Here is a 21,609-nt window from a genome sequence, read left to right on the forward strand (position 1 = left end):
GACATAGCTGAACCTGCTCAGGTAATGGACTGAAGGAAGGAATACGTTGCTTAAACAAAAACATCTTTAGCAGCTGGCAGGGTTAGTTGTTTTTATTTTTCTCTACATACTTACTCTAGCTCAAGGGCTCTCCTTCATGGCTCTGAAGGCTTTATTTTAGCAGAACAAGCATCAGCTGACCGGTAAGTACCTCCTTGTTGGATGTCGGTGGTGCTAATGCAGCCCGTGCCTCGTCTCCTAGCTCAGGTGTGCCCACCTGCGTGGTTCTGCAGTGATAACCAGAGGGTGCCTTCGTGTGGTTTAGCGTAATCCTCTTAACCACAAGATGTTCTCATTGTGCAATACGCTATCCACTTGGGAGTTAGCAGGAAATACCTATTGCAATTCAGATTTACATCCTGGATTATTGGGCAATAATTTCCTCATTGCAGGCAGGTTCTGCATCCCTCAGAGGTCAGATGGCGCGGGGACGGGAAGTTTAAGCCAGCTCCAAGAGGATGTCTGACGAGAGCTCTTTGCCTCGACTTTTCACCGTGGAAGGGTGTGAGAGAGTACATGGGATCTGTTTTGTTCTCTGAGATCAGAAGTCCTTCTGGGATGAGAAGTTACCCCACAAACATCAGCAGCACCTCGTGCCGCGCCGCTGCGCTTCGCATGGAGCCGCTCCCTGCCTGTGTGACACGAACAGCAGTGGCAATCCGTCTGAAATGCAATGCCCTGTGCTTTAAATGCTTTCGCTTTGTTTTCAGATAACAATCTCTTAGCTCTTTGAGGCATTTAGTGAAAATTGTTTTAGCATGACTGCAGCATCTCAGAGAGCGTTGTGTGTGTTTTCGTGCGGGTAGGAGCCGAAACCACACGGAGCTGCTGGAGCTGGAGCGCTTTGCTGTGCTGTGGCAGGTAGGATCGATTTTACAGTTAGGTGAGGCTGATCTCAAATGTTCCTTTATTGAGTTTATTGGCACCGACAACTAGCAGTGTTAAAAGGTTAACTGGTATGCACGTTAAGCTGCACACAGCCCCAAAAAATTGTGTGGAGAATCAAAACAGTAGTCTCCTGTGAATGGTCCCTTCACTCGACAAAAATGTCTGTGTGCGGATGTCGAGCCTTGATGAGGTTGTTTAAGATCACTGGACACTGTAAGCTTACAGCTTTTCTGGGCCTCTTGTGGATAGTATTCCTGGCTGAACACTGAACTGAAGGAAGGGCAGAGCTTAGACGGAAGATTTGGAGCATTCCTGAGACATCTGGGATCCATGGCTAGCATCAGGTTGTGCTACAAGCCTCCCGCGTGAACATGAGCATGTCCCACACATGCATCGTGCTTCCTGACTCAGCCCCCCTACAAAGCAAATGGTACTTCAGAGATGTTGGGAGGCTTCTCTAGGATTTGTAAAGCTTTGGGAACACCTCATCTGGGCCAGCTACAGAACTGCAAGTATTGCTAGTGCTTGGAGTCAGGTAGTCCTGTAAAAATGTCACCTCCTTTGGTCTACATTAACAGTTGGAAAGGAACAAGAACTGAGCGAGAAAGAGAGATGTGTGCTCTGATTGCTTAAACACCAGTGTGGGAATTGGTAAGTTTTAACTTCTAAACTCATCCCTACCAGCAGCTCTCTCTTTGCCTTGGGCAAACAATGGGAGTCAGCAACAGGCTCCTCAGTTGAAGTAATAATACATAAGAAAAAGAAGAGAAAAAAAGACATCGTTTTCTAGAGTTGTTGTGGGAATTAATCAGACATTATTTTAAAGTATTGCCTGAAAATTGCTACATATTTTAAATGGTTTGCTATCTCTGCATATTAGTTGTATGCATAGGAGAAAATCAGTCTAAAGCACAGCTCATATTTGGTGATTTCCATTTGAAATGACCCTTTCTTTCATCAAAACAACAGAAAGGACAGATGTGTGTTATTAAAAAACAAGATGTTCTTGTTCAAACTGGCAGCATTATCTCTGAAACCCACCCTGCAGGAGCAGTGCTTGCAGAAAAACTAGATTCCCACCAGCTAGCTGCTGCTAACTCTTCAACTTCGTGCTCCAAATGACTTGCAGAGCAGCTGGCATTAGCCACCCTTATTTCCTTTGATGCAAGAAGTGTGCTTTTCCCATTCTCAGATTCCTCCACACCTGTGCTCCCAGTAACAGGCGGTGATCGGCGGTGAGTCACTTGACACGCTCTGTGCCTAGAGTTGGCTTTGCTCCTAGTGACGTGTGCCAGCCCGGGCGGAAAACATAGAAAGAAAAAAACATAGACCCTAAAGGCATGATAAGTTGAATTATTTCCCCTCAGCCCTTCCTTTCCCTTCCCGGACTGGAAATCCAGTTTGCGTATGGAGTTCATGAACTGGAAACAAGCTGCTGACTCTGTGGCTGCTGTTGGCTATGATCCTCCAAACCTCAGCACTGGGACTGCAAGCCAGACCTCTCCGGTACATTAAGGCTCGCACACCAGCTTTAATTGCTGAGCTTCCTTTCAGGACTAAGAGATTACAAAAGAGTTGCCAAGGCTCTCTTGTCAGTGGTCCATGTTCCCGTGATACCCTAGCTAACTTGACTTTGAAGTGGGCTGCAAATGAGGATGTTCTCCTTTCTCTCCTCTACAAGTGCGCGGTGCAAGGGTCTAACTGCGGCTGAAGTTCCCATCAACTTGATTAGCTGGCACCGGCTTCGATGTGGACTGAAACACTGAGAGCAAACCGTGTGTTTAGAACTAGCCCTCTGCAAGTTACCCGAGAAGTGACTGTGTTTGTTCCTCCTGAATTTAAAGCCTGTGGATTGGCTACGAGCCTCCTGCTATGGACCTGATCCAAAGATCACTGAAATGAAAGAGAGGGAGGGTGTCTTAAAATTCCTTCCCTCGGTTTTGGATCAGGCTTTCTTTTAAAGATACTTGTCCTCTCTTCTAATCTGAACCAAGTATTTTCGAGAGCCATGCATATCTTTTCTATTTCACAAGTTTGTGTGTTTCACTCCCACTGGCATGCCCGGCTCACAGCTCCTCTCATTTCGTATGGCTTGTGGTCTGTACGAGCAGGTTGGTTTTCATTACTGCATCAGACATGGAGAGCTACCAAGACTGCATTTTAACAGAAGGTGGAATATATCAGTGTTGTACAACTGAAGCCAGAGCCAACAGCATATTTTACCTTTAAGCTAGCGAGTCTACCAAAGCCAGTATTTTTTTAAGCTGGATGGGGACCGTGCATCTGCTGCGGTGCAGCTGGAATAGCCGCCGGTAAGGGCAGGGTGCCCTCTCCAGGGGCTGGGTGTATTGCTTTACGGGCTGCCCACCTGCACTGGCCGCCTTTCACTTGGCTGCACTGCACCGCGGTCATGGTTGAAAATAAGCAGATTTGTTGTTTAATACCTTTGGCAGTCTTACAAGGAGATGGAGTGAAAAATTGAGAGCGCTCTTGGTTGGCATCCCGTTCCCATCAGGAAGGGCTCGCGTAACTGCAGGTCCCGAGCTCGGCCCCTCCTGCGGGGGCGTTGTGCCTGCCGGAGGGAGAGGCACCCCTCGGACGCTGCTGTTTCTGGGCAGCAGCCTGCAGAGGATGCTCACAGTGCCACCGCTTCTCAGCAAAAGCCTTTCGGCCTTGGCTGCTCTCTTCGGCGAGGCGGACGAGGCAGTGTTTTGCAGCCCGCAGTTACGTGTTCCCGATGCAGGGAAGTGCTGCCGCGCTGGGTCGGCCTTAAAGGTCACGGCTATTCTCCGTGCGTGCAGGAGGGAAGGGCTTTTCGGTTTCTCCGTGAGAAACCCCCTCAAAGGCAAGAGCAAGCTTCAGCTGAATCGTTTCCCTTTTTGGCTCTTTGGCTGGAAGCGGGCTGAGCTCCAACTCCTCTGGTGCTGTTTGCCCTGTAACCTCCGTTCCTTCCCGAGTCCCATCCGTGCCGTCAGAAACGGGGCAGGTCCCTTTCCTCTGCCCTGGCCCTGGGCTGTGGAGCTTGGACGCGGTCCCCTCAGCTTTCACCCCCCAGAGCCGTGCCCAGGCAGCAGCAGGCTGCGTGGGGCGGCCTGGGAGCCGGGAGCTTTCAGCCCCGCCAACCTCGGGCTGAAGCACACAGGCCTCTACTGACATTTGGGGCTGAATGCACACGGTAGCCACCGCCGAAGCCAAGAATGTGTCTCTTCATGCCACTCGGAGGCTGTACCGAGGGCGAGGGCACGATTAGTCATTCAGCAGGCAAACATCTGGTGTTTCGCGTGCCCTGCAGCTCTTCCTACTTCGCAGGCCTCACTGCCGGAGCTGGGAATGTGTTAATGCAGGCATTTCAGTTCTGTATTTTCGACCACCACCAGCAACTTCTGGACTGGCTACAGTTAGCCAGCACGTTTCTAAAGAAGTAAAAACGTGCTTACTTGTCTGCTTTTTATTTTTAATTCTGTGTTACGGCAGGTTATGGGTCTCTCACTGGACACGTACCAGCACCATGCCCTTGACTTCCACACATCGTGACCATGCACTCACTGTTCAGCCTTCAGCCCAGGCTCTAAATCTGGCCCAGGAGTTCAGGCACAGTTCTGAGGTGTCTGTTTTCTTTCTGGAATATATGCCTGGGCCTGGAGATGAGTGTCAAGGTATTATGTACAAGACTTGGCAGCTGCTTAAATGCATAAAAGCTTCCTGCAGTTGGACGAGGCAAAACTGGTTTGCTCGTGTGGTCTTTTCCAGTTCTGTATTCTTGTGTTTCTAGATCCCAGCTCGCTCTGGACAGCCAGAACCACTTATCTCTTTAGTGATGTGTGGTAGATGAAAGAAAAGAAACAGGATTTTCAGAGGGTTTCTAGCCACCTAACACTGTTTTTAAAGCTGAATAGCTGTCAGAAAACCAGTGAAAATAAAATATGTCTTTATGCAAATCTCTGCCCCTTTCCTCCCTGTGCTTTGTCTTCTGTTCTGAATCCCAGAGTCTCTCTGACCACGGGCAATTCATGGCTCATACTTTAATCCTTGCAAAACTTCTCCCTTTTGTTCCTTTTTCCTGCCCTTGTTTCCTTGATCTGGGGCAACCCATCTGGGCTTTTAAGTGACATCAGGTTTCTTTGTTTTCAACACTTGGTGAAATGTCCTTTTCCAAATGCCTCTCCGTGCAGTACACCTGTAATAGCTGGCTTCTTCCAACTCAGGCACTTCCCTTAGCACATCTGTGTCCCATTTGAAGATAAAACTGCTCACGGTGCCTTTTCTTTGTCTCATGTCTTCTTCCAGAATCAGCAAAAGACATGCAATGGGTTTCTAGTCTACTGAGTTTATAGCTGGTACAGCATGTCTCAAAGCTGGAGCCTGAGCTGGAAGCATGTTACAGCTGCTAGGAATGCAAACAGTGTATGTAGACAGAGCCTGAATTGCCCCAGGTATCTCAGTAGATCTTAATCACAGCCTGTTTTCTTCATCTAGGCATAGCTTTCAAGCAACCTGAGTCTCAGAGAAACATGACAAAACTGCTCCGCTGTTTTGCAAAGTGCAAGCAGAAGTTGTAGTTAAAGTGACCCTCACCATCAGCTGGAAAGTACAACCTCAGGCAAAAAGACTTCGCTGCATGCAACTTCAGTAATGGCAAGGTGACAGATACGCATGGAGCACAGGGAGAAGTTGCGCTCTCTCTCTGTTGGGTAATGTGTTTTTATGCAGACTCACAAGCAGAATCGTGGGGGGTCCATTGGCCTTTTGACCCGAAGAAGAATCATTAGTAAATCGTAAGCCAATTAGGGTTGGAAAAAAGCTGACAGCCTCTCCAGTTCATCCCTTGCTAATGTAGGACTGTTCCCTACAGTGCATTTTCTCTTGTTGGCATTAAATGATGGAGCATCTATTGCTTCCCTTGGGAAAGTACACATTCACCGTCAGTGAACTCTGGTTAACAGATAGCCTAAACCTTCCGTAGTTTCCTTCCCGTTTCCTGACTAACTCTTCCGAGATTTTTACACCTTGGGAATATTTGTGGATAGTGCTGTTGTTACCATATGTCGTATTGGTGATCAGTGTATCTTTATCCTCAGGATATGCTCATCTACCACCAAATCTCAGAGGAGCCCTTTCTTTTGGTTGCGTCAGATCTAAATTTGGATGTAGAGCCAAATGGCTTCAGAGGAAAACCCTCCTTTTTAGACTATCCTTGCTGTCATTTGGTTTGATGATTAGACTGCCATTTTCCTTTATTTCAGCTCAGTGACCAAGCAGCAATCTGGAATTATCCATCATCCTGTTTCATATATTTCATGACTCGGTGTAAATTAAAAATAATCCTTTTTGGAAGCCTGAAATTTTACCAGTGGCCAAAGTTCCAGAGAATCCATTTAGAGGAAAAATACTAGTAAAAGTAAGAGAGGATAAAAAGCATCACTGGCTGTGTCTTTTGGTGTAAATCACGTTCATTTCATAAAAGTCTTGAACACATCCCTTAAACTTTAATACCTGAATTTCAAGCCCAGCAGTCAGTGGAGTTTTTAGCACCAGCCAGAGAGTGTTCATAGTTGGCAGGCAGATGGTCCTTTCCCCTCTTTTACATTCTTTTAACGCACTAACACTGCCAGTTGGGCGTTTGAAAGCCTCATTAATTTTCCTCACTGTTTGGCAATAAGACCTTGCTTGTTCCTTGCTGTCTTCCATTACTGAAACCTGTGCAGTTTTCAGATTGCTCCTACTTGTTGCTTTGATGTGGGGCTGGGTTATTTGCCTTGCTGTGGAACCAAATGGCAGAGATGCTGAGTGATGCAGGAACACGCTGGGATGTGATGTCAAAAACGCAAGCGGTTGGAGTGCAGAGAGGAGAAATTTGGTGCGTGGGTACAGCGGGTACAAGGAAGGAATTAGAAATGAGCAAGAAAGGATCATGTCAAGACAATATTGATGTTAGATCCAGCAAGCTCAGAGGAGACTGTAGCTTTCTCTGGTTACATTTTCCGTGTTTTGATGTTATTAGAGGAACCAATGATGTTTCTTTATATTTTCCTGGAGAAGTCTCAGGTTTCTGCGGAGCTCTGGAAAGACGTGATGTGTCTGAAAATACTCCTTTTACATAACTGCTTATTTTTCTTTTTTTTTCTTCTTTTTCTTTATTTTCCCACAAGACAAATGCTTTACAGTGTAGCCCTCCTTTACACAGCGAATGTGCAGAAATGGCAGCACGGAGCTGCATGTTGAGTGGTTTCGACTGGCTCCGTATCTCATTATCCAAGTTACAGGATGGATTTTTTGACTGCCTGCCCTGCAAACTCATTCTGAGACAGGTGTGTTAAAAATGCATGTGTCCTTGGTTACCTGGAGAGAGCAGAGGTGCTTTGTAGCTCTGCGTTAAGTTAAACGAATAGAGCCTGTATTATTCATCAAGACAAAATCATTTTCTGAATCTGAAAAAAAAAAAAAGAAACTGTCTTGTCTGAAAATCATTTATCTGGCCTTGATTTTCCTGAGGGCAGCGAGCAGAAGTCAAGTTTAAAACAGAATAAAACTCTTTTTCTGTGGGATCAACAAAAGTAAATTGCCAGCAGAACCACTTTTGATCAAATAAGTGTCTGCTGCAGGAATTGAGCGCGCTGCCTGCGCAGCACAAAGTTACAGCGTGCCTCTGCTCTCCGGTCAGTTAGCTCTGCTTCCCTCTTCCTCCTGGCGTGCTTGGTAAATTGAGAAAGATGGATGGGTAAAAGGTTTTGTCTCTCTCATGTGGACTTCTCCGAGGTGAAGAGCTTGCTGCTCGATCAGCAGTATACATCTGACAGCGTGTGTGCAGAGAAACCAGCGGCACTAGGAGTTTGTGGTAGCAGCACCTCTGCTGATGGCATGGAAAAGTATTGCCTTTATGTCATGGCTTCAAGAGAAGTGATAATATTCTGCAGGTCGTGGCCTGGGGCATGATAGTCTGGGTTCTCCGAAGTGGAGGAGAGTCTGATAGAACCAGAACTGCAGGACAGGATCGAGGGTGTTAAATATGATTCATGTGCTGAGCTCCTCTTCCAACGAGGTAGGATGTTGCAGGAGTCATCATCTTTAAGGTGAGATGTAATTCTGATATCCGAGCTGTCTTGTCGTGGTCAGTATCCATCCATGTCATACCTCGGGTCTCTTTGCTTTTCAGCCCCTAAGTCTTGGACAGATTGCAAATTGGAGCAATTTATATTCTGGCTGCCATGGAGAATTACATAGGAGAATAAATCTCCAGAGAAAAATGTGTCGGGCTTTTGTGTGAGTAGGCACTAAGCAACGTCACCACGGGGACCCGAGGAGCCACGGCTGGGGTAGGATGGAAACTAACCAAAGGAATATAGTGATTGCTTCTTCTGAGTTTTTACGTCTGCGAGAGAGGGTCTGCGGAGAAATTTCTCCATAGAAAGAGGAAGGATTGATGAGTTTGGAGAATCTGGATCCATAGTCACTTTTATCCTATCGACCACCATTGCCCTCCAAAATTACCCTCCTCAGTCTTCTAACAAATAAGCTCACCAACCCGCTGCTGAGACATGGAACAAAATATTTTTGCCCTAAAAGTTCAGTAGATTCCTTTTAATCCCTGATGCCAACGCTACTGTCACTTTTCTTTCACAGATTCTCTCTACTGTAGTGGTAGGCAGTGAGATAAACCCAAACCAGGCCCAGTGTTTGGCTTCCTCCTCAGGAGGAAAACTTCTCCTTGTTCCCTGTACTCCTCCAGATACCCTATGCTTGTGTCTGCACGCAATCCTCTCTAGCATTGCAATTAGTTACGGTATTCCTTATCTTCTCTCCCCAAATATTTGTGCATCTGCATGGTATGTTGTTCAACAGGTGCTGTTTCCCACTCCAGACATGACTTTATTCCTCTGCAGGGAGGAATGGCTCCTGAGGACGGCCCTCAAATACTCTGCTCTGGGTGCAAGGCAGTGCCACCAGCAGCACTACATATCTTGCCTCCTTAATAAATCTCAGGCTTATTTTCTTTATTTCCTTCCTGCCAGTCTTCTTCCTCTTTTGTGAGCTGTATTACTTGGCACCCGGATTCTCGCCATAGCATTTTGTCCGGCTATTTTCTGCCCTTCGTTGTGCGGCAGAATTTAATTGAGCTGGATGAAATATACATGAACATGAAGCGGCGATTACTCAGCCCTGCTCCTGTTAATTCACAAATGTAATTTAACAATTTAAAACAAATCTCAACTTCACTCGGTAGTTTTAGCGCATCGATCACTAAATTCATTAGGGCTTTCTAAGGACGTCATGCAAGTTGTGTGTCCCGCTCCCAAATACATATTTCGTGCGGGATTTATAGGGGTTGGGAAAGGCTCCCTGCGGCCGCTGCCTGCAGCCTGCAACCTTCTGGTGGGATTGCTCGTGTTGTGGGACCACAGCCTTGGGGGTTACTCCTTGGTGCCTGGTGCACTGTGCAGTGGAGGCTGCACTCAGCTGCGTTGTCCCGGCTGGAACCAAGCTGGAATAAGACATTCCCACTCCAGCTGTTCCTCTCCAGCATCTCGCTGGAGGTTGTGTAGCTGCCCCGCTTCTCATTTGCAGTGGGCAAGGAGCACTCAGAGTCAGCTGGCGAGTGGTAATGTGCTACTGCAAGGTTTGCTGTTGGTTTGTCCTTCTCTAGGCATAGCCATTGCTTAGGTTGTAGTTGTTTTAGGATTTTTTTTTGTACCATGTTAACTCCTGTTTTTGAAGTCTTTTGTTTTCCTCTGCTCCCTTCCAAACCCTCTGTCCTCATATCTTGTAGTTTTGATTTAATCTTTGGCCAGGTTGTTTTATTAATTTTTAAGTAAGATGCCCTTTGGCTCTATCAGGTAAGACAAGACAGAAAAACCGTGGTATAGCAACAGTTCATCATTTTGCAATATGCCCCCGTATAGTGCCGAACCCAATGGCACTGCTTCCTCACAAGTTGTCCCAGGGGCCCCCCAGAGCTCACAGAATTGCAGCATGGTTTGGGTTGGCAGGGGTCTTAAAGCCCACCCAGTTCCACCCCCTGCCATGGGCAGGGACCCCTCCCACCAGCCCAGGCTGCCCAAAACCACATCCAGCCTGCTCCTGAAAGTAACCGTGTGGTGTAGTCCTTAACGCGTCTGGAAAGGCCCACCTTTAGAGCAGCTACGTGTCCTATCCCTCTGCTCTCACTGGAAAAACATTAAATAAACTCAGCCTTCTGGCGGTCAGGAATATTTTCCGAGCTGTATTGTAATTCTATTCAGAGATGGCTCATATCACCTTTTTCCTTTATGAACACTTTCTTCTAACCTAAATAGCTCTTTATGCCTGATATATTTATAGTCAGTAATCATCTCCCCTCTCGCCTCTTGTTTTACTAAGCTAAACAATCCAAGCTCATGAGATTCATAAAATGCCTGCTAGCATGAGTAGCTTTCCTCTGAATGTACTCAAGACTGAATTCCTCTTTGGGCCCAGGTAGACCCGAACTGCACAGCACCAGTCATCCTTTCCTCCCTCTGCTGGAAGAATGTGTTTTCATTTGTCTTCTTAGAAACTGTGCCCTGTTAATGGCTCAGGTGATTGTGAATCCAATTAGAAACCCCGGTCTTAATCTCCGTCTTGCTAACCAGTGATATCCACAATATCCCTGATGGCTTTTAAATCCTTTTCTTGCACTTTGTATTATCGAACTTTGTCCTGCTCCACACCTCTTACGTCGCATGTGTTCCCTCTGTTCCCTCCTGCATCAGCAGCATTTCTGAGCCGTGAGTCAGCATCACCTGCCATCACAACAGGTCCACGAACATAATGCGTGGCAAAGTTTGAACTCAGGCTGTGTGTGTAGCTCCTGCTGAGCGTGCGCCTCATCTGCAGGGAACCCAGGCTGTAATGAAGCCCTGGAAGCTGCAGGTGGAAAGTTTTCATCCTTAGCTCTTGGTAGCAGACCATACATTTAGCTTTGAATGCCTTTAGTTTAATCCCTACTACACAACTCATGTCGATTTCCACAGTATTGCAAGATCCTGTGCTGTGCTCCACTATTCCAGTGTGTGCGCACTCAAGGTACTCACCATCTGTCGAGATAAAGCTGCTTTGCTCAGGACATTATCTCAACAAATGTTTCAAAAGATGCATTTCTAGATGTGCCCATGCAGGACTGCAGCCTAAATCGCTCCCGGTTTGACTGTGCTGCTGCTGCAGTCTGCATGGGGCCGTTTACACGTCCCCCTGCGTGTCACTGCTACCCCGTTAGGGAGACGGGGCGGGTCTGCTTGACTTCAAAGCAGTGGGACTCCGTATGGGTAACATTTGTGCCTGTGTGGAGCTCCTCACAGGAGCACGATATTATTCAGTATTACTGGACCTACTCATGCAGACATAGGTTGGAAATCCCTTTTATTGGCAAAAGCCAAAGCTGGTCAAATCCTGCATTTGTCCAGTCTGCATCAGGATCCCACTGACCTGGGGCTTACACCAGGGGATCGGGACCAGTTAATTTAGGCCTGATGACAGGCGTTGTGCCGCTGATCTATATGATGGGATCGTGTTTGGGCGTTGGAGGGCCCCTGGGGAGCCCCACGTGATCCACTCTGTGAAATTAATTTGATAATGCTCTGCATTGTTTTCCCTCAGCCCGATCATTCATCCCCTGCTGAAGCTGAGGCACTCAGGGTTGGGTTCATCGTGTTTAGAAACCGGCTACAGTTTTCCATTTACAGGATGTCAGAATCCCTGTGTGGTCTCTCTCTTACAAAAACACCAAGCTCAGAGCCGTGCTGAAGGAAGGAGGCCTGCCGGAGGTTTCTGCCAGCGAGGAGCACGTTGTCATCCCTCCAGCTTGGAGCACTGAAACACGGGCGTCCACCCTCCTCAGAGCTGGCCACAGGCAGACCTGCAGGTGCTCCTTCACGAGGTAACCGATGTGATCCGTGCTGGTGAAGCGCAGTGCCAGCAGCTACAGGGGTGAGAGTCCAGTCCCTCCGGCCTGCAGCCTTCCAGCGCCGTGCCTGCCCGTTCAGCTCTGCCAGCTGCAGGCACTGGGCCAGCACAAGCCCTGGTGCAAGTCCATTAGCATCAGCACAGTTGCCTGCACCTACCCAAGGCTAACCTCGGCCCACTGTGGTTAAACTTCTTGCAGTATTTCCTCTAAGCCCTTGTCTTTATTCATGGGTTTAGAAGCTGGCTGCAACAATGTGCGCCACGCTGGCATTTGGCATACAGCATGTCCTCGTCCTGGGAGCAAGGATTTTCTTCTTCTCTAAAACAAAACAAAGCAAATAGAAAACTCAACGCCCTCCCAGGAATTGTAGTCTGATTTCCTGAAATAAGTAGGAGTCTATTTCAGATTCCTTCTTATTCACCTGTGTCCCTGAGGTAGATTTGTGTTAAAGATTATCAAATGCATCCGTATGCAGATACAGAGAATCTGTTCTCATGTGCAACGTCAGCTCATATCGCTTGCTTTGGTAGTCGGGGGGAGATAACCCTTCCTGGAAAAGTAAGTACTGCTTAGGACAGTGTACCCATGAATCAGTCTGCTGCTGACCAGTTAGCTTCTCTGTGCTTCTGTATCCCTCACCTAAAGCAGAGCCACTGCTTCGAGCAAATGTTGCTCTGGTTTTGTCTTCACACAAGGGCTCGAGCCTTGATAAATTTGTTACTCAAAGTGAACACACAGGCTTTTATGCAGACAAATTGCAGTTTTAGAGTTGCTTGAGAGTATTTCATTGCAGCTTTGCGTGGCCATCGCCTGTTGGTGACAATTGTGTGGTACGGATCCGTTACATGAGAGAGTCTGTCGGCTGAGTGAGTGGCAGGAGTGCTCAGTAAACAGGAGGGGGCTTGGATGACTCACTTGTGCAGGCGCCTATGCCAAAGCACATTTACATGAGCATTCATGAAACTGCTAGGGCTTCCTCTGTGATATGTCTTTGCAGAAGTTTTTGGTGGTTTTTGTTTTTTGTTTTTTTTTTTTGCAAATGCAGTCGCTTTCTGGACAACAATAAAATCAGCCTCACAGCTGGTTGTAGAAAAAAAGCACCTGCAGTGTTTGTCAAGAGGAACTTGGTGGAAGGAGTTCAAGTGGAAAGCGAACCTGCCTGGTGCAGCTCATCTCACCGCCGGGTGAGATGAGCTGCGAATTGGATGCGGTGAGGGCAGACCCTGCTTTCTGCCCTCACGTCTGCCCTGGCATCCGTATGGCTGCAGCAGACCGCACACGGGTGGTTGGGAAACCGAGGTGTGGGAGGGGTGTATTATTAGCATATTTATCTATTTCACAAGGATATGGCAAATTTTGAAAGATAGTCATGCTCATGCCTTTTAAACAGCTGTACAGATTTAGGTTGGTACTGTCTCTCAGCTGTTCATTATCTGCTGCTCAGCTGACTGATCATGTAAGTATTCCTAATTTGTTTCAATACAAAGTGGAACAGTTCATTTAATGAAGCTTTTAATTAAGCTGATAGCAAGAAGGGATGGTCAGGTCTTAAAGCACGATTGTTTTCAGGAATAGGCAGGACAATGGCAATGATACTCGCAAAAGCGTACGGAGCAGCAGAGGTAGGAATGATACTTCAGTTCGTATCTTTAATCTATGTCTTACCTTATATCCTTAGGCTATATTGGTTCTGAAACCCGTTATGGACTGTTTTCTCCCTTCTGTCAAAATACAAAGGTCTGGAAAACAGAATCACATAAAACTGAAAAAAAATGTTCTTGTAAAGTGCAGCCTTACTGGAAATTAAATCCAGACATTGCAGGAAGGCGTTTGATTCTGACTGAACAACGCTCGTGTTCCTTATGGCAGCAGTGTTTACATGGCTGATGAAGGAGAAATCCCAATATGCACAGATCCTCTTCTGCAGACTAGAGAGCACCTTCACAGGTTTATCCAGTGCTTTGCCTTTTTTAGCTCCTAACGCATCAGTCCTGGGGAAGCGTATGTTCATGGGCCTGTTAGCAATAAGGCCTCGTCTGTTGTGTTTTTTTTTTTTGTGATGAAAATATCACAGCCCATCTGCTTTTCCAATTGTAGAGCTGTCCTGGTTGGTATCTCACTGGCAGACCGGCTGCAGGGAGCACTACGTACACATTTAGTATTAATTTCATGTATGCTATACAATATAGCCCATTTTCACACACTCCTTTGATAACCCTCATGCTTTAGTTTTCAGTCTGTCTGGGGTTGGGGAAAAATCAGGCCCTAAGGGCATGCTGACTCTGCTTTTGAAGACTCGGAGCTTTCAGAGGAAGCTAATAGAAGCCATGGGTGCTCAGGACCTCTTAAAGCTAAGCCACAGGTTGTGCTGCGCTCGCTCATACCAAATTAATACCTCACTGCAGATAGTTCCCCTTCCTTCAAAGCCGTCACGCATCGAGCACGGCGCTTGGCAGTCGGAGCGAGCCTTACGGCCAGGTGTAAAGGGAGCAGGAGTAAAGGAGCAGGAGCCCCCCGGGTGCCCCAGCTCTCCCAGTAAAGGTCTGACCCGTGGCAGCTGCAGGTCTGGTGGCCAGCCTTCTGAGCATACTCTGCCATGTGAAAACCTCTTGGCGCCCTGTTAATGTGTATGAAATAATATGGAAACCCTGGCGTTGCCAGTGTGATTAGCATTTATCTCATTGTGGATGAGAAACTCAAAGAAGTCAGCTTTGCTTTTATCTTTAATCAATTTCCCTTTCCAGCTCTGGGTTTTCTTCCTTTTTTGTCTTCCCTCTGCACTCCTGGAATGATTTTTAAATATTTGCACAGAAACAAAAACAAGTGGAATTGTTTGTAGATGTCATCCTTGTAAAGAAAAGCTTGATACTGTTATGAATGTTGGATGGATAACAAGTCTGTACTTTAACTTTGAAGGCACTTTGTGATGCTCGCTGTGTCATAGAACTGTATTTGTTCAAACAATGCAGCATTTTTCATGGTCTCTGGTTTTTAGTGCTCTACCCTCTATACGTCCTTTACTAAGTCCCGATCATTTTGGTACCTGAGCACAACTGGGGCTTGATGCATTAGATTATTATGGATTTGTATTTCTGCTGCCTATTAAGTGTGCACCCTAGTTCAACCTGAAATTATGGCCAAAATGCAGGAATTACAGGTGGTGTTCTGCGCCTAGAGTAATTCAGGAGGTCATAATGGCCTAATCTGGCTGTAAAATATAATAATCTGTCTAAACCTTTGCAAGTACCCTAAAGTACTGCAAAGTGCAAAATATTATAAACAGAGTGAAGAGCCATCATTAGAGAGGAAATGAAAATAGCCTGGCTTGCCTAGCCTAGCAAAACTGAGGTGGAAAGGGGATATGAGTGTCCATAAATATATCAGGGGGGTTAATACCAGGGAAGGAAAAGGACCATTGAAGCTAAAGGACTCGGGTTGCGCAGGAGTAGCTCGTAGACATGGGTTGTGAATAAATCCAGGCTGGAACCTCTTGGGTTCCTGCCCGCTAGAGAAGTGAGGGGCAGGCTTCTGTGACAGCTTTTGGAAGGGGGAATATGTTGAACGTGGATCGTGGCTGTTTATGAAAGGGATCAGTGATGTGGTTGTGTGTGAGAGCAAGAGGCTGGGTGACCCGGCAGAGTTCAGGAAAAGAGCACAAACAGCCCGACTTTTGTTGTACGCGCTTCAGGGCCCAATTCAAACCAGTGTCAGCAAACCCCAGCAATGGCACCATTCAGCTCGTCCTTAGTTTACCCCATTGCACAGATTTCCGTGGCTCTGTGGGGGGTGAGGTGTTATATGTGAGGTCTTACCTTGCATAAAGTACAACTTGACATTCCCGTGATGGCCAGCAGACTGCACGGTTGGAAAAGAAGTATGTTCGCCTGCTTGTCGCTGCTCAATTTAGACATGACTGGGCATAATAAATCTCTCGAGTTATCTTCCATATGCAGTATTCTGTATCTTATGAATCCCTTGAGTGAAGTTTAATGAGAAAGCAAGGTCACAGAACAATAAGAGAAAATTGCCGCGTTCCAGCTATGAAGACAAAAAGATTGATCCAGTCAATAGCCATTCAAGGCAGGGGAAACCTTTACATTGATTTCAGTGGAAACTGGATCAGAGCCTTAGTGAGTAAATTACTGTCTGGCCTCCATACCGTGAGCGTCTGGTATCGTGATATAACACAATTATATCAGGGAGTACATTTTACTCTTAAACTGCGTTATAAGGCGTAAGAAATAAAAGAAAAAAGGATCCCAGTTGGAGCGTTCTCCACAATATGAAGGTCATTAATTTTTATCTTGAGCCGTGAAACGTAATTCAGAATCCCATAGAAAATGCACATTGGCATTTCTGATCTCTTCTTTAGGAGCAGTCACTTTCCTCCTGAAGAAAGAGCAGCTAATCACTTTTCTTCGACCAGAAAGGAGAGCTCTGTACGTCAGTACATTCAATCAAATGCTGAATTTTCTTCCTTGGTGCTTTAAACTAAAGGTGGGTCCAAGCTGAAATGTTGGATCCTAAACCTACGACTCTGGGCAAGTTTCTAGATTTACAGCTCCTGTACCAGGTAGTGGCTATCTTGGCTGCCGTGTTATTCTCGTTATTGTAGCAAAAAAAAACACTAAAACTGGAGCAAAATCCAAAGAGGCAACCATTGCTATAGTTGCCCTAAATTATCAGTACGTTTTGAACTAGCTGTGGCACATGCACAAACCATGTTCCTGAAGGCCTGCTATGAGCTCCCTTTTCACGATGATGACCTGGGGCTCAGAGCAGATATCAGAGGCAGAGCCAGAGCTGAACCTGGATTGTCTCAGTTGCAAGCTGGAATTGTAAAACCACATGGCAAGCGAAACCACATTGCAATTCTGGACATTTTAGGGATGCTGATTTATTTTCCATTCGGGCAGCTACAACTGTCCCTGCTTCTCCTGCTATTTAAATCAAACCACCGCGTCTTCGGGGATGGGACCCTCTCATTAAAACCCAGTTTGGTGCGTTAGCGTTTTGTTCCAGGGCCATCCGCAGGGAATAATTGAATCTGGCTGTTGTGTTTGTCTGTGCAAACAGCCCCCTCGCGCTGCAAAGCCTCCACTTAGTATGCGCACACAGCATCGATAGCTCAGCCTGCCCTCCCTGGCACGGCGTATATATGTATCCTGCATGCACTTGCACGCACCTACCTCCAGCTGTGCTGCCAGGTTCGTTTTGCACCATCGCTGGGGGCTTTTCAGGGCACAGAGAGACAGCACCGCGGAGGAGGGAAAGCCGATACTCTTTCTGCTTCATAGCAGGTGCTTGTTAAGTGCTTCACCATTGCTAACTTGCAGATGTAAAAAATTTTTGGAGGCTGTGTAAGGAAAGACTTGCACCAGTAAGCAGCGTGGGCTGTGCTGGCTGTGCCTCTACGGGCTGGGCGCCTGCCCAGAGCTCCCTTAATCCCGAGAGCCATCCGCCATCCACCCGCTGTGCCATGCTGAGCCCTGTGCAATTCAAGGAGCTCGTGTTTTGGGTGCTTTGAGTCCTGCAGCTCCTCCAGGCTCCTCCTCGTGATGCACCCCAATGTGGATGTGTGCATCCCGGAGGGCTTCGGAGCTTTTCCTGTCTCCTGAGCCAATGTGTCCGGAGGATCCCCTGTGCTGACTGCAGGAGCAGAGGAAACAAGAGGTCCGTGAGTGCCAAGGTGAGGCACACGTTCTCTCTTCACAAAGCCGGAGGACGTTCCCACAGTGTCAGAGCGTCCGAGCTGTGTTCCCATGTTCTCTCTGGGCTCTCGCTGTGCTGGGGTTACTGCCCTCCTGGGTCTGCTGCACGTTTGGCGATGGGAACGCTCCCTGCTGTTCAGGGCAGACGAACTGGGTTAGGATATGCACTGTTTCAACTCAAGTTAAGTGCCCTTCCTGCTTCATCTCTCTGTTTATTGTTGACGTATGGCTTTGCTCCCATTGCACTGAGAGCTCATGTTAAGTTGCTTGTCTGCTCTGACCCCTTTCTGCATCTGACCCTAATTCTTCCCCTGGAAAGCAGTGACTGCAAACAGTGCCTTTCCTTTCAGGGATGCCCTACATTCTTCCCTCTAGATCAGCAATCCCCTCGTTTGACTAAACTGTATTTATTTTTTGAGTGGAACCAGCTTATAAAGAAGCCTGGAGCTTGCCATACAATTCCCTATACTGTAGGAACCAACTGAGTGCATCTGAAGGCAGTTCCTACTTTCTTGGTATTCCTTCACGAGTTTCATTTTTTTGGCTGTGATCCCAATCCGTTCCTCAAAACCTGAACTCATGCAGTCAATATCCATGAACCGAAGTGTTATTATTCCAGGTAAGGGCCTGGCCCTGTGTTTTAGGGCCCTGTTTGGTGTACCTTAGCTCTGCAGATGTCCTCTCTTGTCACTCTTTGTCAAATGTCACTTGTCACCCAGACCAGCTCCGGGCCACTGGGGTCAGACAGCTCACGCTGTGAGGAGAGCAGAGCAGAAACGCTGCACCTTCGAGATGGGCTGAGCCGAAATGCCAGGCAAGAAGAGACCCGATGAGCGTGCAGATTTCAGAGGAGGCTGCTGCCTCCTGTCCCCATATTGGCGAATTTAGCCCTAAACTCTGTAGCACAGACACGTCTCAGGCATTTTCAGCAGTGTTGGCAAGGTAGGAGCTTCTTTAGGAGACGGGGATGAAGTTTTTCTTTCCCTAAACTGGTACAGGGCACACCCGGCAGCGATAACTCACAGGAGCCTCGCTGTTAATGCGCCCAGAACTGGAACAGATAGGACACATTTGCGAATCAATTCCCGACTTCCCCATGCATGTCTGTCTCCTCTGCCATTTCAGCAGTGTGGTGGAGGCAGATAGTATCCCAAAGCTTTTCTTCGTCTCCTCTCACATGAAACATGCAGCATATTATAGATGTCAGATCAGAAGTGCACGCTAGCATATTTTATGCACAAGCTAGCTTGCTCCTCAGGTAGGAGATGTTTAAAATAAACCCAGCACATTCAGAAACACTAATGCAGCAGGTAAAGGGAGTTGACCACAGCAGCTTCCTGAAAGACAAGCATAGCCTCAGATATCTGGCACTGGCCTGGGACTCAGGAGCTGGGCCACTATTTTTGGCTCTGCTATCAGTTTTTCCTGTGCACAGTTCCCCTGTTTGTAAATACAGGCGCTTATCTCCTTCAGGAGAGCTTTGCATTGAAGAAAGTCGTGGGAGAGCTGTAGGAACAGAGCCCGCTGGTGGCCAGAAGAATCTGTAATTTCAGACTTTTGTATTAATATCTAAGCAGGCTTCTGTGCTGGCCCTTCAGTATCACTGCGTTGGGAGTGGGACTTGAGGATACGGACGCTGCACGATGTACGCGAGACCCAGCCCTGAGCAGAGGGCAGAGCACTCAGCGCAGATCAGCTCCTGCCCTCTTGCACTGATGGGGATGTCTGCTACAAACTGCTGCTGGGACGGGTACCTCATTAAAGAGAAGAGGCAACGACTGAGCATCACAGTAATGGGGAAACGGGGAGGTAGTTGTAGGAAGGGGGAGCGGGCGAGCAGCCTACATGGTACACGGCTGGGTTTCAGCTTCTGGTTTCACTTAGAAAAATCCAGCTCTCCGTGCCTGCGCTCCTGCTTCCATTTAAAACTGAAACTATTTTTTTAAACCTCTGTTTATCTTCAGAAACCTATTTCTGCCTGTTTTCATTTAGTTTTTTAAAATTACTAGTTTAGCCCAGTAAGACTTACCATGGATTTTCTTAAGGGGAAGAAATGGATTCTGCAATTTCAAGCCAATAATGATCTGTTCGTGTACAACATGAAAGAAAGAAATCGAAGGAGTTTTTTGACAAGGAACAGACGTCTCTGTAAAGTAATCTTTTCTAAGCCAACTGCGGAGAGATTTAGCTTTCTGGTGTTTCCCATGAAAACACGCATAACTCATTGCTGTTCAGCAGTTTCAGGTCACTCGACTGGACGTAATTAGCATTCTGTAATGAGCTGGCGAGCCCGCTGATAGTCCTGCCAGGGAAATGTGTAGGAGCCTGCAGAACGTACTTGGTACATCACACGCGATGGTTTGATCCAGGAAGACATTTCTCCTCACCTCACAAGGTTCATTTGACGAATCTGTGTGGATGTGGAGTGTGTTCGGGGCGCGGTGCGTCTCCTTGGAGGAATGTCGCAATATCCAAATTGGTGGTTCGCTAACGAGCTGCTTCGGGTGAGCTTGAAATACTCTTCCTGGTGATGGCCTAGAAAAGAGAAGCTGACTGTGTAGGGTGAGGAGGAGAGAAGCTGGAGCACAGAATAGCTGCGTGTGCCTGTGGGGAGGGTGTAAAGCCCTAAATAAGCGAAATAAAAAACGTTGTCGGTGCACTGGGAACGATGCACATTGTTAGAGGGAGCCGCTCCTTGGGAGAGCAGATGTCTTCTTCAGTTCTCATCACTGGAGTTTGGAAAGGATTTCAGGGAAATCCGCTTCAGACTCCGAGAGCAGCACTGCACATGTTCTCTGAAATACTTTCTGACTGTGCGTGTTCAGTACAGCAATAATTTAGGCCCCAATCCAATACCCACAGAAGCTAATGGGTGTCTTTCCGTTAACTTCTTTTTAATAGAGCAGGCCCATAAAGAGAAGACAAGCGTATTTTTAAGAGCCTGCTAATCTGTGGAGCATGTGTTGCTTTGAATGAAATCCCTTAGCACGCTGTGAATGGACGATTTCCAAAAAAAAAAAAGAAAAAGTAAATATCCATTTGTAGAAGCTAAGAAACTGTAAAGGCTGAGAAAGGAAAGGTCAGCTGCATTCCAGGCTAAAGTCTGAAGATCTTCGTGGGTTTTAATGTGTTTTTTCCTGTGTGGGAGTATTGAAGATGCCTCAATATTAATTATGTAGGGTATAAATTAATGTTAAGAAGAAATCCACCCAAACAAACCCCAAACCTTCTCGCTGTGCCTAAAAATAAATTGCATGAGTGGAAGGAGCCAACTACCTCCTTCCTCATATAGACACGAGGAAATGAAGGTCTTACCTGCTGTTTCATAATCAACACAACTTTTGTCTCCAATATGTATTCTAAAGGCTTTTATTCCAGAAATTGTTTGTTTTGTGGAATTACTGCACTGCATGTTTGCATAACTCTATTTCATATTTATTTTTATTTTTAAAGCCAGAATGGCCTATGAGCTTCTAGTCTGCTAATGTGTTTAAGTACAGAACGTAGAACTTCCTGGGCTAATTCCAGCTTTAAACCCAGTAATGTATGTGAGCGTAGTGGGACGTACTTATAAGAAGAAATTAAGATTTACGAGTGGGCAAGCAATGGACAGCCTATGACGACATGGCAGGTTGAAGTCCTAGGCAAAGAGTAAAAGGTAAAAAGTCTGCTGCTTTCCAGTTTGTTTGTCTCATTTCACCTTCCAGTGCTTTGATCTTGTTATACCTTTGTCTGCCGGATTAAAGAACTGCCCGGGATCAGATAGCAGATATTGTGTAGGTACTTACAGACCGTGATCAAATTTCCTCTTAACCTGCTCTTTGATAAGCTAACAAGATTGAATTCTCTAAATCTCCTGCAGAAAAGCGTGTTTTCTAGACCATGAATCATTCTTGGGCATTTGTTTGATACTATTGCACCGGTGTGAAATTGGAGGTGTCCAGTGGTGAGCCGAGCTCTCTTGATTTATTTACTTTATAGAGGCTCTTGTTCTTTGAAAAATCCTAGGCTCCAAGTACGTTCCCAAATGTGACCAGCTCTGCATTTCAGCCAAAG

The 21,609-nt window shown here is 46.7% G+C and overlaps 1 protein-coding gene across 9 annotated transcripts in view; it reads left to right on the forward strand.

Moving 5' to 3' along the window:
• The window catches only part of SEMA5B (semaphorin 5B), a 260,702-nt gene that overhangs the window by 13,977 nt on the left and 225,116 nt on the right, over window positions 1-21,609 (forward strand). The window contains exon 2 of one of the 9 annotated variants that reach the window (XM_084522998.1): window positions 11,622-11,815. The exons of the other annotated variants lie outside the window; for them this stretch is intronic. The gene's annotated coding sequence lies outside the window, so the exon portion shown is untranslated. The remainder of the gene's footprint in view (window positions 1-11,621; window positions 11,816-21,609) is intronic. 9 annotated transcript variants of the gene reach the window in all.

Source organism: Aythya ferina (assembly GCF_964211825.1).
Source record: "Aythya ferina genome assembly, chromosome: 6".
Lineage (NCBI taxonomy): Eukaryota > Metazoa > Chordata > Aves > Anseriformes > Anatidae > Aythya > Aythya ferina.